Source organism: Delphinus delphis, chromosome 4 (assembly GCF_949987515.2).
Source record: "Delphinus delphis chromosome 4, mDelDel1.2, whole genome shotgun sequence".
Classification (NCBI taxonomy): domain Eukaryota; kingdom Metazoa; phylum Chordata; class Mammalia; order Artiodactyla; family Delphinidae; genus Delphinus; species Delphinus delphis.
The window spans coordinates 22,738,756-22,751,605 of NC_082686.1; the positions used below are offsets into that span (position 1 = coordinate 22,738,756).

A 12,850-nucleotide genomic window follows, 5' to 3' on the forward strand; every position below is an offset into this window, starting at 1 on the left:
GACTCCCTAATGTCAACTAGGTCTAGGTTGGACATCACAGCAATGATAACCTTTAGCTTGAGGATACACTTCAAAAGGAAAGGTTTTAAGTACTAGGGAAGAAGAAAGAAATGTGATTCTTCTGGGCTTTTACTTTTGACCATATGGCATGTACATGGTTCTGGGTTCTTACCCTCAGGGCAGAAGTATACACCATTTGCTAAGCTGTACACCCTGATATTGTACACCAACCAGGTTTTTATTCATAGCACAAAAGTACCATCACCAAAATATAAGCCAGTGAGCATCTTTTTCTAGCCATATAGTCTATTTTCAGACCAGTTGACTCTTACCTTGGTTTTTCATTTACATTTATTTTTTATTGGCCTCTTCTTTCTGTTACCTGACTAAAAAGCAAAGTGTGCTTATGATTTGCAACTCTAAAATCTTCCTAAATATTTGTTTCCATTCTGATTTTACATGTCCAACCACCCACTGACTACTAAATTATGAATTTCTTGTAGAAAGGGACAAAATATTTGATATACACAATTTATACATGCATGCATACATACATATATACATACATGTATCATTGAAAATACTGATAGACTATACTCAGTCCTCAGGAAATACATGATGTATTAAATATTTCAGTAATTAAAAACAGTACACAAAGGTACAGAGTATGTCCAAGTGAATAGTGCCTGATGTAGAACCAACATCTCTAATTCTTCTCTCCACTTTCTCAATTGTTTTGTAATCACATTCATCCTTGATTCTACCTCTGATATACATCAAAATTAGTCACAAAGTTATTTTCATCTTTCCTGCATTATAATTCTTATATCCATCTTTTCCTTCCTGTTTCTACTGTTAACTCCCAAGCCCAGGCCCTATCTGCTTCTACCTGCAATGCCATTATTGGCTCTCAGCTTCCTTTTCTATGGACAGCCCACCAAATTTCAACCCATATGGCAGGTAATGCAAAATTAATTTTTCTAAAGTACCATTCTGATCACGTCACTTCCCTGAAGAAGATATTCAGGAGCTTCCTCCTCTTTACAACAGCAAACTTAGACTTTTCAGTCTGGCTTTCAAGATCCTGAAATATTTAACTTCACTGGGTGTATGCAAGCATATTGTAAAAGATAATCAAATGCAGTCCAGTGTTTCAAATAGGGCTTGTTGATGTGAATTCCATATGCAGTGCTCCCATCATTGTTAGCATATTTTTCTAAATTACTTCGTAGCACCTTCCATCTTAATAATTAATGAATGCCACCTATCCCTGAATGAATAAATAGGACAATGATGCAAACACGTATTTATTTACTCTTCCTTTTCACCTCGACTGGTACCAATATAGGGTTCAATGAAGAGCCTGGATATATATAATCAGAATCTATGGATCCAAAGTCTGGTCTTGCTACTTTTGTCAACTTCAGCCTTGGACAAGTCTCTTAATCTTTTCAATCATCAGTATTTTTCTCCCTAAAATGGAAATTAGAATAATATCCACTGCTAGGATGCTATGAGTATTAAATAATGAAGAACACATAAAACAGAACTTGAAATATACTAAGCACTTAGTAAATATTAGTCATCATATCCTTCTCTGGTAACTCTGGTAACTATCCTTCTCTGGTAACCATCCTCTTACTATCACTTTATTTTGTATTAATTGGCATCTATCAATATTTTAGTCAAATGGTAGGCAAAAGATACAATACTGAGGTTCAGCTTAGAAATATTTGCTGTGTATAATAGCAAAGACTGGGTGTCACGGTCTAAGAGTCAGATAGGAACAGTCTCTGGACTTGCTGTATGATTCTAGGCAAATTAAACTTATTGGGTACCAGTTTTCTTATAAGCAAAATGTTAATAATAATAACATTAAAGCTGCTGTTGTAAGGGTGAGTTGATGGATATACATCACAGGACATTTACAAATATTATTCTCAGTTACCCTTTCTTTAAAATGACTCTCAGGGTCTAAATAACATTGATAAGCATTTTGATATTTAAACATATGCCTAAGTCATAGTTTGATCAAAGTATAAATGAGAAAACTTATAAAAAGTCTGCCTTGGTAATTACTTTATCTTGTAACAGGTAAAGGAACAATAAGAGGAGTTGCTCCTCTGACTTTAATTCTGATAAAATAAAAGAATACAATTAAATAAAAAAGAACTAATAAGTAAAGTAAAAGTACAAGAAACTTTATGAAAAAGGAAGGGGGCAATGAGCAGATATATGCATAGATGTTTGGAAATAAAGTGAAAATAATACATCAAATATTATGTTCCCCTGTCTAACAAAAAAAAGCATCCCAAAGTGAAGATGCCCCTATAAGGCAAAATTCTGAAAGCATATGCCCAAAGATATTCATGTAGAAGAAAAGAAAGAGAGTTGAAGAATATAATGCACCTGCAAAGGATATCTTGGATGAGTAAATATTTTAAGTTGAAAAATTTCAAATTGAAGATGAATCATCGGATTACAAAACAGTATTTCCTCAGGATTCAGGATAAGGTGAGAGTCAAAAATGTTGAATACAACAGCAATATAAAAGATGATTTGTGGATGTGTATGCATGTGTGTGTATTTTAGATCTTTAAACTCTCTTCCTCAACTGTGTCCTCAATTATCAGAGAATAAATAGACCTTGATATCAAAAGTGAAAAACAGAAATCATCAAGTAAGTTCACTCAAATTGTATTCTATCACTTTTGGATTAATGGACGTACACTCTCCTCTTTCCCAAGGCCAAATCCTCCATCTCTGAATGGTGTTACTTTTACTTTTTTTCTTCTGCAGAACACTGCATCACCAGGTAGTTCTTCTCATCCCTTTTTCTTCTCTTTTGGAGTTTCAGTCTCTCTTTCTTCTCTGCCTTATTACCATGAACTATAAAAATCTCCCAAATGACAAACTTTCTTCTGTTCTACTCCATTCTCAGGCAACAAACTCTTCTTTTGTTTCCCTGTCACACTGCTTGAATAGATTGTTCCTAATTTCTGTCCCAATATCTTTACTTCTGGAACTTTAGTTTCCTAGAATGCTGGGAAGCTGGCAACTAAGGTAGGGTTCAGAGTCACTGATTCAACTCTTTCCCCACAGGTGAGGATGTGGTCTTGCTAAACTTATATCAATAGGAACAGTTTGATATTTGTCAGCCTTTGCAAGTGAAAGTACTGAAGTGAATATTTTTCTAGAATGGTGTTTGAAACCTTATCTTAAATATTTTCTAATGATACTCCACATCCATTTCTATCATCTATGCTACTCCCCTTTATCATAAGAAATGGAAGGCTAAAATCTTTATTTCCCAGGTTCACTTGTTGCTAAGGTTGTTAGAACCATGGAGGCACTTAGGATGAGCTGCACATCTTAGTGGTTTAACATGCTGAAAGAGCGTGTGTGACATCCCTACTCTTCTGAGGAGGTGCCCGTGGACAAGGAGACCTACAGATGTGGATGATGGAAGCAGCTGGACTCCCTATTCCACAGTCTAATCACACAGTTCATGGTGCTGGTGGCTGTGATATCAGAAGCAGGACAGCTTGGCTGCAGGGCTTTCTGACCTCTGATTAGCAGTTGCAGACTTGACCTTGCACCTCACTTGAGGTATATTATGACCTTGAAGCCAGAAGATTGGTGGCTATCTCGTGCCTTCCCTTTTCCCTGCTTCTCAAATGACTTTATAACCACCCAATTCTCTATATTAAATTCTTTTCTCCTAGGTTTGTTCATCAGTCTCCACCCGATAAAAAGTCTCAAATATTAAGGGAATTATTGTATAAAGAATTGAACTTCCTAGATTTAGCAAGACCCTAACATGCAGAGTGTAGCTATCACTGCATGCACCTCAGGGATGATGCTGAGATGGGTTCCATCTGCTTCTGCTTGGAGCAGCCACCTTATTTCCAATAAATTTTATATATTTTTTCCTATTTCAATTGTGAGGTTAATCTAATGTTATAGCCAATCTGTAGCACATCTGAGACCCTGCAAATTCCTCACTTCATTACCCAAATGCCAAATCAAATCATTATCCTATTGATCTTTTAACAGAATTTGATCACATATGTTTAAAATTTTCTCCTCGCAGGTAGTTACACTAACTCTCTAAATAATTGTTTTCAATTTTATTTGTTCATATACTTAAAAATCCATCAATTAAACTGAGGTACTCCAGGGATCTGTCCTTGATTACATCATTTACCTCTTATATTCTCCATTTAATCCGAGGTATTAATTATTAATGATTTCCTCAATTATACCCAAGTCTTGACCCTTGTCAAAATTCATGGAGTCCCATGTCCCATTATTAATTGTGCATTTCAACTATGATTCATAGGCAAATCAAATGAAACACACTGAATCCTTTATACATTCAATAATTCATGTAAATCTACTGTAAGCCAGGCAATTTTCTATGTTCTGGGATGAAAATTGAGACAGCCATCACTTCTCTTATAGAGATTACATGCTAACTACATAAAAATAATTGTAATGTATAAATTATTTTGTACAAACACTGTGGTCAAAATTAAGCAGACAAGTGAGATAGTTTAGGTGGGGATGGGAGCAGAGTTGGAGTGTTGTAATTTTGAATTTTGTGGACAGAAATCTCTTTGTTTAAAAAGTAATATTTGATCAAGGACTTAAAGGATAAGAAAACAACTCATATGAAACTGCTACGAAGAGAAAATTGTAAGTACAAAGATGAAATGTGCCTTGAGGGTTTAAAGAAGGGGGGGCAGTCTGTGGAGAGCAAGATGACCAAGGTGTGGGGAAAGGAGATGGAGTTCAGAGAAGGCCACTGGAGGTGGAGTGAAGAGAAACCTTGTGAAGCATGATAGGTCCTTATAATCACTATGGCTTCATCTCTGAACAAAGTAGGAAGCCACTGGAATGCTTTCAGCAGAAGAGAATTATGCCTTAATTACTTAACTATTTGTTTAATAATAAGAAGCCCTTGAGATCTTTTATTTAGGCTATACTCCAGGGGGGGCATAAGCCAAATGGGAAAGCCAGTTTAGGACTTTATGCAAAAATATACATTAAAAGCAAAACCAAACCAAACCAACAAAAACAACTAGAGTATAGAATATAGAAATTTCATGAGAATAGTAAGACCCTGTAAACACCTTGTTGGTAAAAGAGTCAATAAAACTTGCTAAAGTGTTGGGTGTATGGTCTGAGTAAACAAGTTGATCAACGATGACTGTGAGTCTCTTGACCTGAACAGCTGGAGACAGTTGCCACTTACTGAGATAGGAAAGAATGCCAAAGGAAGATATGTAGAGGTGAATACAGATTAGCTTTTGATATCTGGACATTTGGAGATCTGCATTGGCTCTAGAACATCTTTGTGGAGAGGTAATTAAGCTTGATATAAAAGTATAAAATTCCGGGAAAATATCCAAGCTGATGACATATTTTGGAGTTTTAGAGTATAGGTGGTATTTAAATCATAAAAATTAGAATAACAAAGGTGTGAGTGTAGATAAAGTAAAAGAGACCCCCAAACTGAAGTACAGTGATTTTTAAAGTTCAGAGAAATAGGGAACTACTAGGAATGAAGACCAAAAAGAGCCCGATGAGGAAGAAGAAAAACCAGGAAAGCATGACTGCTATGTTGTGGGTTAGGGAGATGACTCAAGGAGAAAGACACACTCAACTGTGTAATTTGTTGCTAGATGAAGAAGTATGAGGATTGAGAATTGACCACTGGATAGAGCATAATAAGCTCAGTGGATACCTTGATAATAGTAGGTTTTACAGAGCAGTGGAGGTAAAAACAAGACTGAAAGTGTTTGTGACAGAATGAGAGGAAAGTAATTAGGTGCAGCAAATATAGTCACTTATTTTGTGAACTTTATTAACAGAAATGATGCAGAAGTGGAGAAATGATGCAGTAGCCAGAAGGATTCATAAGGTCACAATAATTTTATTTAAGACAGAAGGAATTATTTTCCACTCTAGAATAAGAAAGAAAGAAAGAAAGGAAGGAAGGAAGGAAGGAAGGAAGAAAGGAAGGAAGGAAGGAAGAAAAGGACTTCCCTGGTGGTTCAGTGGTCAAGAATCTGCCTGCAAACGCAGGGGACATGGGTTTGAGTCCTGATCCGGGAAAATCCCACATGCTGCAGAGCAACTAAGCCTGTGTGCCACAACTACTGAGCGTGCGCCCTAGAGCCCGTGAGCCACAACTACTAAGCCCATGCACCACAACTACTGAGTCCATGTACCTAGAGCCCATGCTCTATAACAAGAGAAAACACTGCAGTGGGAAGCCTTCGCACTGCAACAAAGAGTAGTCCCCGCTCGCTGTAACTAGAGAAATCCCACGAGCAGCTATGAAGACCCAACACAGTCAAAGATAGATAGGTAGATAGATAGATAGATAAATAAATAAATAAATAAATTTATTTAAAAAAAAGAAAGAAAGAAAGGGAGGGAGGGAGAAAAAAAGAAATAGGAAAACAGAAAAGAAAAGAAAGAAAAAAAGGCTTATTTTTTATATTGACATTCACCAGAGCAAAAGAAAAGCAATCCAATTCCCTAATTTTATATATATATATATATATAATATATATATATATATATACTCTCTCTCTCTCTATATATATATATATATATATATATATATGCACATATACATTTATATATTAGGCTATTTAGAGAAAGATAGAAATAGAAACATAGAAATCAAGATAGTTGTTTCATGATAAGTGGATCGTGTTGCTTTATGACTAAAAACTCCAAACTTCCCTTGCTGTATATATGATGTAACAGAATGTAAACATGATGAATGTTTTTAAGGAGATCCATAATTTGTTTTCTTACTGACTTTCTATTCATATCACCACCACTGACCCACCCACAGGATATGCCATCCAGTACTCCATTAAATGCTCATGCCTTTTCCCATCTTGATTCTTTCCATCTTTCTACTACTTCTTCACTGGATCTGTTTCTACTCCTTCAGATTCAGTTCAAAAGTTGATACCTGTTTGAAGCTTTCCCCAAGAATTACAATCATTTTGTGTTCCTAAGCATTTGATTCACACTTCTATTGCAACTCATATCTTTTATACTATAGCTTACTTGTGAAAATCAGTTGCTAAGTATTATTCATCTTTGTATTCCCAAGATCTAAACCAGTGCTTAGCACCTACCAGAATCACACTTTATGTATGCCGAGTGAGTAGATTAACAAGTGATTCAGAATTGATACAAGCATGGATTCCTAAAAATAATATCTAGTTATATTAGTTTAATTTTTTTCAGAGGAGTATGGGAATGAGGAAATTAAAAGGATGTCATAAATAGTTTTTGAAGACAAATAAAAGCTTGCCTTACAATATAGGAAAAAAAGAGAAAGATGAAGATTTTCCAGGCTAGATCATAAAACTGATCATGTAGGAGAAATCTAGTTTTGTATTCAGTTGAAGAAAGTGTGTTTTCAAGTGAACTACTTTTAACCTGCTTTCAAGTTTTACAGAACAAGGGTCTGGATAAAACGCTGTCCAGGTACAAGGGCAAGTAGATTGACTATAATTCCATATCTACAGAATTCTGTTCAATTGATCCAGTTTAACCTATAAGATGGTCTCTATTCACAAAAATGACTTGTATAGGCTTACCTATGACCTAGGTGAAAATAAAGATGACTGCTTCATGATATTTTTGAATTAAATCAATCTGAGAAAGAGAACAAAAATATTGGATTTGACAGGGTCTCAGTAGGTTAAAATGATGAGCTCAAATAGGCACGATGAAATTTAATAGGGGTAAGTACAGAGTCCTGAACTGAGGTTAAAAAAAGAAATCAATTGTGAAACATAGCAGAGGAGACCTCATTTAATAGCAGTTTGTGTGAAAAAGATGTAGGAAAAAACACTGGAAGAAAAAATGTGGCAAAATCAAATTAAATTTTATATTACTTAATAAAATACAGTGTTCAGAATAAACAAGGTCATTATCCCATTATCAGATTTTACTGTGCATTCATCTGTGATGTCCAGATCTGGGTATTATATCTAAAGAGACCTCCACAATATGGATTATTGTTTATAGTTTATTTCTTATATCCATAAGAAAAGTGACAAATATAAACTATAATTTGGCTATAATAGTAAGTCACTAACACTTGTCGAGCATACACCGTGTGCTAGTGCTTTGGCTGCATTTCCTCACTTAGTCCTCGCAATGGTCTTCTCAGGTAGATCTTGGAGAGGCTTCTGTGGCATGCTGAAACCCCCTTCAGATCCAAGGCTCCCTTTCCCCAGTGCTGGAAGTGTTAACTGCTGACAGCTTACAGCAGAGTCCCTCCCCTGAAACTGCCCAGGAGAAGGTAACTTGATCAGAAAAGGGTGTCAATTAATGAAGCAAAGGTGAGATCTCCATATTAAAGTTTACTATGAAAAGTTTACAGTTAAAAACTAAGTATAGCAATGATGAAATGAATTAAGAAAGTTAAGAAAATTATGCATAAAATCATTTGATGAGGTTGAAAAGATAAAGTCTTTCAGGAAAAGCTCTTTAAAATACACATGTACATATGCAGAATGGCTTGTCAGATTATGATCTATTGGAAGTAGAAAACTATAAAGAAGAAATGATAATTGTTAACTATATGGTTGCAATTTCATTTATCCTTATGTGTTCTACATTTTTAATTTGCTCCAAGATAGGCATTTAAATTAAAAAAAAAACCAAAGTATGCTTCCTAGCTAGAAAGTCACCAGGAGGTACATTTTTTAAAATTTTATGATGAAATCCTTAAAAAAAATCTCTTTCTGTCTCAGTCTCTATCTAATTTTATTTTTATTTGGCATGTTGATAAAACATTAATCTAACAAAATTAGTTATCAGTCACATGTAAAAAATGTTGTGTTTCCCATAAAATTATAGAAAAAAAGTATTTATTTCAGTTTTCTGAAGATGAGAACTAGACCAGAGAGGACTGGACCAATCTTTGCCCATGAATATGAAGCCAGAGTTTAATAGAAGGGTTTTTGTGATTTAATCAAAGCACAGTGAAATATCTCTTATTTAAAAAAAAATCATTCTAGAAATGAACAATCATAGGTTCCTTGGTATTACTTTTGTGAAAATGTAAAAACAAAGATGGGGTTAAATAATAGGACTTGACCCATTAAGGTCATACGTAGGAAATGGTACCATAAAAAGGAATGCTGCCCTCTGGAGCACTTTGATCTAGCCAATATTTTAGTCTACTCATTATTTAAATTGTTATAATGATAGCTATAAGAACAAATGTGTTTTTACATATTTTTTCCTAATTTGTGAATGCAACTTTCTTCTATAAAATAGGTATAAATATCACACGTAATTCATTGAACTACTATGACAATTATGAAGATGAGTACTCATGATTCAATTTAGCTAATCATTTCTATCTCTTCTTACTATAACTTTATATAGCTGTTCTTTCCCAACAGAGATAATGGCAAAATAAGTGGGAGGCATGGAGGTGAAATATCCAGCTCATGAGTATGAGTGGCATCCATATGCCTATTTCTATACCCTGTTATATTTTCACTGTTACTGAAGACTGTATCTCCATTGTTAAGAACAATGCTATCATCACACTTATTAAGAGATTTAAAAGAAATGTCTAAATAAATTGCTATATTTTAGAGTGAAAATTATACCTGCATATTTTAAAACATTAGTAGTGTGTGAATAAATGATTATTTAATATGAAAAATGCTCTTCTTAATATTTTGAAGCAACTTACAGGATCATATATCAAAGTATGTATGCACATATGCAAAAGATGTGGCTATTTATTAAGATAGTCACCTGTGTTCACAAGTTATGTTGCTTTTCTAAAGCGGCTCTATTTTATGCATATTTGTTTATTGGCCTTAGTTTCTTTCCTTTTTATTCTTTTTCCTTTTAAAATAAATGTATATTTATTAAAAAAATGCAAGAATAGTACATGGAACTTTTCCTTTTAATCTGAACTATTTAAAGTTGACATGATGCTAGCTTTAGCATTTACTTTCTGTAACACATCCTCCTACATAAGATCTATGAAATAATTAAATTGCCATCTAATCCAAAGACCACAACCAAATTTTACCCTTATTCCAATAATGTCCTTTATAACAAAAGGATGTATGCATGGAATTTATTTGTTATGTGTCTTTTCCTTAATCATTCCTTGCTTTTCATGGCTTTTACACTTTGAAGGCTAGTTATTTTGTAGATGGTACTTCAATTTGGATTTGTCTTATATTTCCTCACACTATATTCTGATTATGCATTTTTGGCAAGAATATCACAGCTGTTATTCTGTGTTCTTCCCATTGCCTCTTTTTGATAGTATGAAAGTTTAATTTTCTCATTGCTAATGACATTAACTTTGATCACTTAATCAAAATGGGATCTGCTAGTTTTATCAACTGTAAAGTTACTATTTTTCCCTTTGTAATTAACTAATAATTTGGGAGTAGGTATTTTAAGACTATATTGATTTTTTTCTCTTCTAACTCTCACAACCTCTTTACCAACTATTGATGTTCCTTAGCTGAATTAATGTATATTCTGATGTTTGTTAAAGTTGGATAATGGATGTTTTTAACATACAGCCATCCTTTTTTTAAAAAAAAATCCTTTCTTTATGGCTCAACACATTATTCCAGGCTTATCTTGTACTTCTCTGTCTCACTCCTAGAATCAGCCAATTTTACAAACAGCCCTGGTTACTCCCAGTGAAGAAGGGTACTTAGAAACCAAGATCTATCTGCCAAGTGTGCTCTTTTGTTATTGGGATGCTGTAGCTCCCAAATCATCTCAGTGTGTAGAATTTGCTCAGAAATTGTTTTCTAAATCACATTCCTGGCAAAGGAAGCTCCTTGTAGAAGTGGCTGAACACACACACACGCACGCGCGCGCACACACACACACACACACACACACACACACACACACACCACCTTCACTTCTTTTTTCTATTCATCTATGTACATAAGACCAGAGTACCCCCAATAACCAATCATCAGCCCAGGGTCATTCTAATTTTTGCCTTTTCCCTATCTCTTCTCCAAAGGTGAAATAGCTATATTAGCCATGCTAACCCTACCAACTTTGCAGAAATGAATCATCCATCACTGCCTCCACTCCTTTATTTAAAACTGTCCTTACTCTGATCAGGTTCTAATACTCCTCTCTGAGTTGCTGTTTCTGTTTTAAAACAGGCACATCCTTTTCACACAGCCAGGGCTCCAACACTGAACCACTGAAGATCCCTTAACTCCATTTCACTCCCTTCAGGATCTAGCACCCTATGCCAGGCTGCTATGCCCTACCCCATTCACATACAAATGCCTACTTTGCTCAGAGGTAGGACTTAATTATTCAGGAGGGAAAAAAAGGAAGGAAAGAAGGAAGAAAGGAGGGAAGAAAAAAATAGTTTTGATGCAAAATAATTTAAAATGTAGCTTTTCCTTTTTTCACTGAATATGTAGTACAAAATTTCATGCTAAATTTTGCCTGTTTTAATTTATTGCTCTTTGGGAACAAAGTAATATGTTACAGTGTAAAATAAAATAAGTCAAATAAGATTGACCTTTTACTAGGTCAAATAGGCCAATGACATATTGAATGGTGGTATTAACATATATTTTGAAATATTTAAATTTCTATATAATGTTTCTCATAATATTTCATTTAAAATCACATTATACTTTTAGTGTTTCAATTCTGTAGGAAAGATTTAATTTTATAAGCATTAAATAAAGTAGTCTGCTCAAAGGAATCATATTCATAAATAGTGATATTTAAAGGTATGTTTCCCACCTAAGATACAGTGTCTAATTCATTTTTATATCTTCATAACAATTTCAGTTGAATATATATTTTCTGAAACAAAATTTTAGCCTGTATTAGTCATAAAATTTTGGAATATGAGGATAATTGCAGTATTTGAGAAATATTTCCAATAACATAATAACTCTTATCTTGAAGGAACATTTTCTGTTTTTTATTATGGTGGGAAAGAGGGAAACTCACTAATTTCATATCTTTATTAGAAAGATATGTATAAAATATATTTTTTAATGAAAAATACTACTGTAAATAATGTGAGATATGAAGGTACACAGACATTAGTATTTCCTTGAATTTAATAAGATTGTTTAAATATCAACAGTATAATGCTCTATTTTTCATATTTTCTTAGAATTATGAACTCTCAAAAACTGAAAAAAAATATTTGGTCATTTATCAAGTTTTACCTTATAGAAAACTGGGTCATATACATTGCCTCATAAAAAAAGGCAATATATAACAGTACATCAGTATTAATATAATTATACATAATATATATAGTAATATAATAATCATATGTTTAGTTATTATTTATAAAAAGTTCATACTAATTACAAGAACGTTGCCTAATTTACTAAGGCTTGGAATTAATATGAGTAATGGATTCTTCTCACCATTACAGTTGATACTTCAATTTACTGTCAATGAATTTGATGTGATTAACATGTTTCATTTTCCTTGAATTTAATTTGCTTGTATTATGGTTTATTCAGATGCCTAAATGTGTAGCATCTACTTCCAATGACTTTCACTGAGATTAGTTTTCTAATGACTTCCTGGCAGACAGTGCACAGTGGTTTATTTCCTTCCTTATTTCATCCCTCTGGTCTCCTTTCCCTTCTATCTTTACCTCTCATCTTAACTTTTTCCTTCTTGTTTCCTTCCCTAAAACCCTTTCACACAATCTTTCTCTCCTTTTTCCCCCAGTGTAGTAAAATAAAACTTGAATTAGAGTATAGCAGGTTTTCCAGTTACATAATAATTTGATTATTATTAGCTT

At 33.9% G+C, this 12,850-nt stretch overlaps 1 protein-coding gene across 1 annotated transcript in view; it reads right to left on the reverse strand.

The window, feature by feature from the left end:
- Nucleotides 1–12,850, reverse strand: part of NCAM2 (neural cell adhesion molecule 2) — a 206,082-nt gene that overhangs the window by 87,682 nt on the left and 105,550 nt on the right. The gene's annotated exons all lie outside the window — the stretch shown is intronic.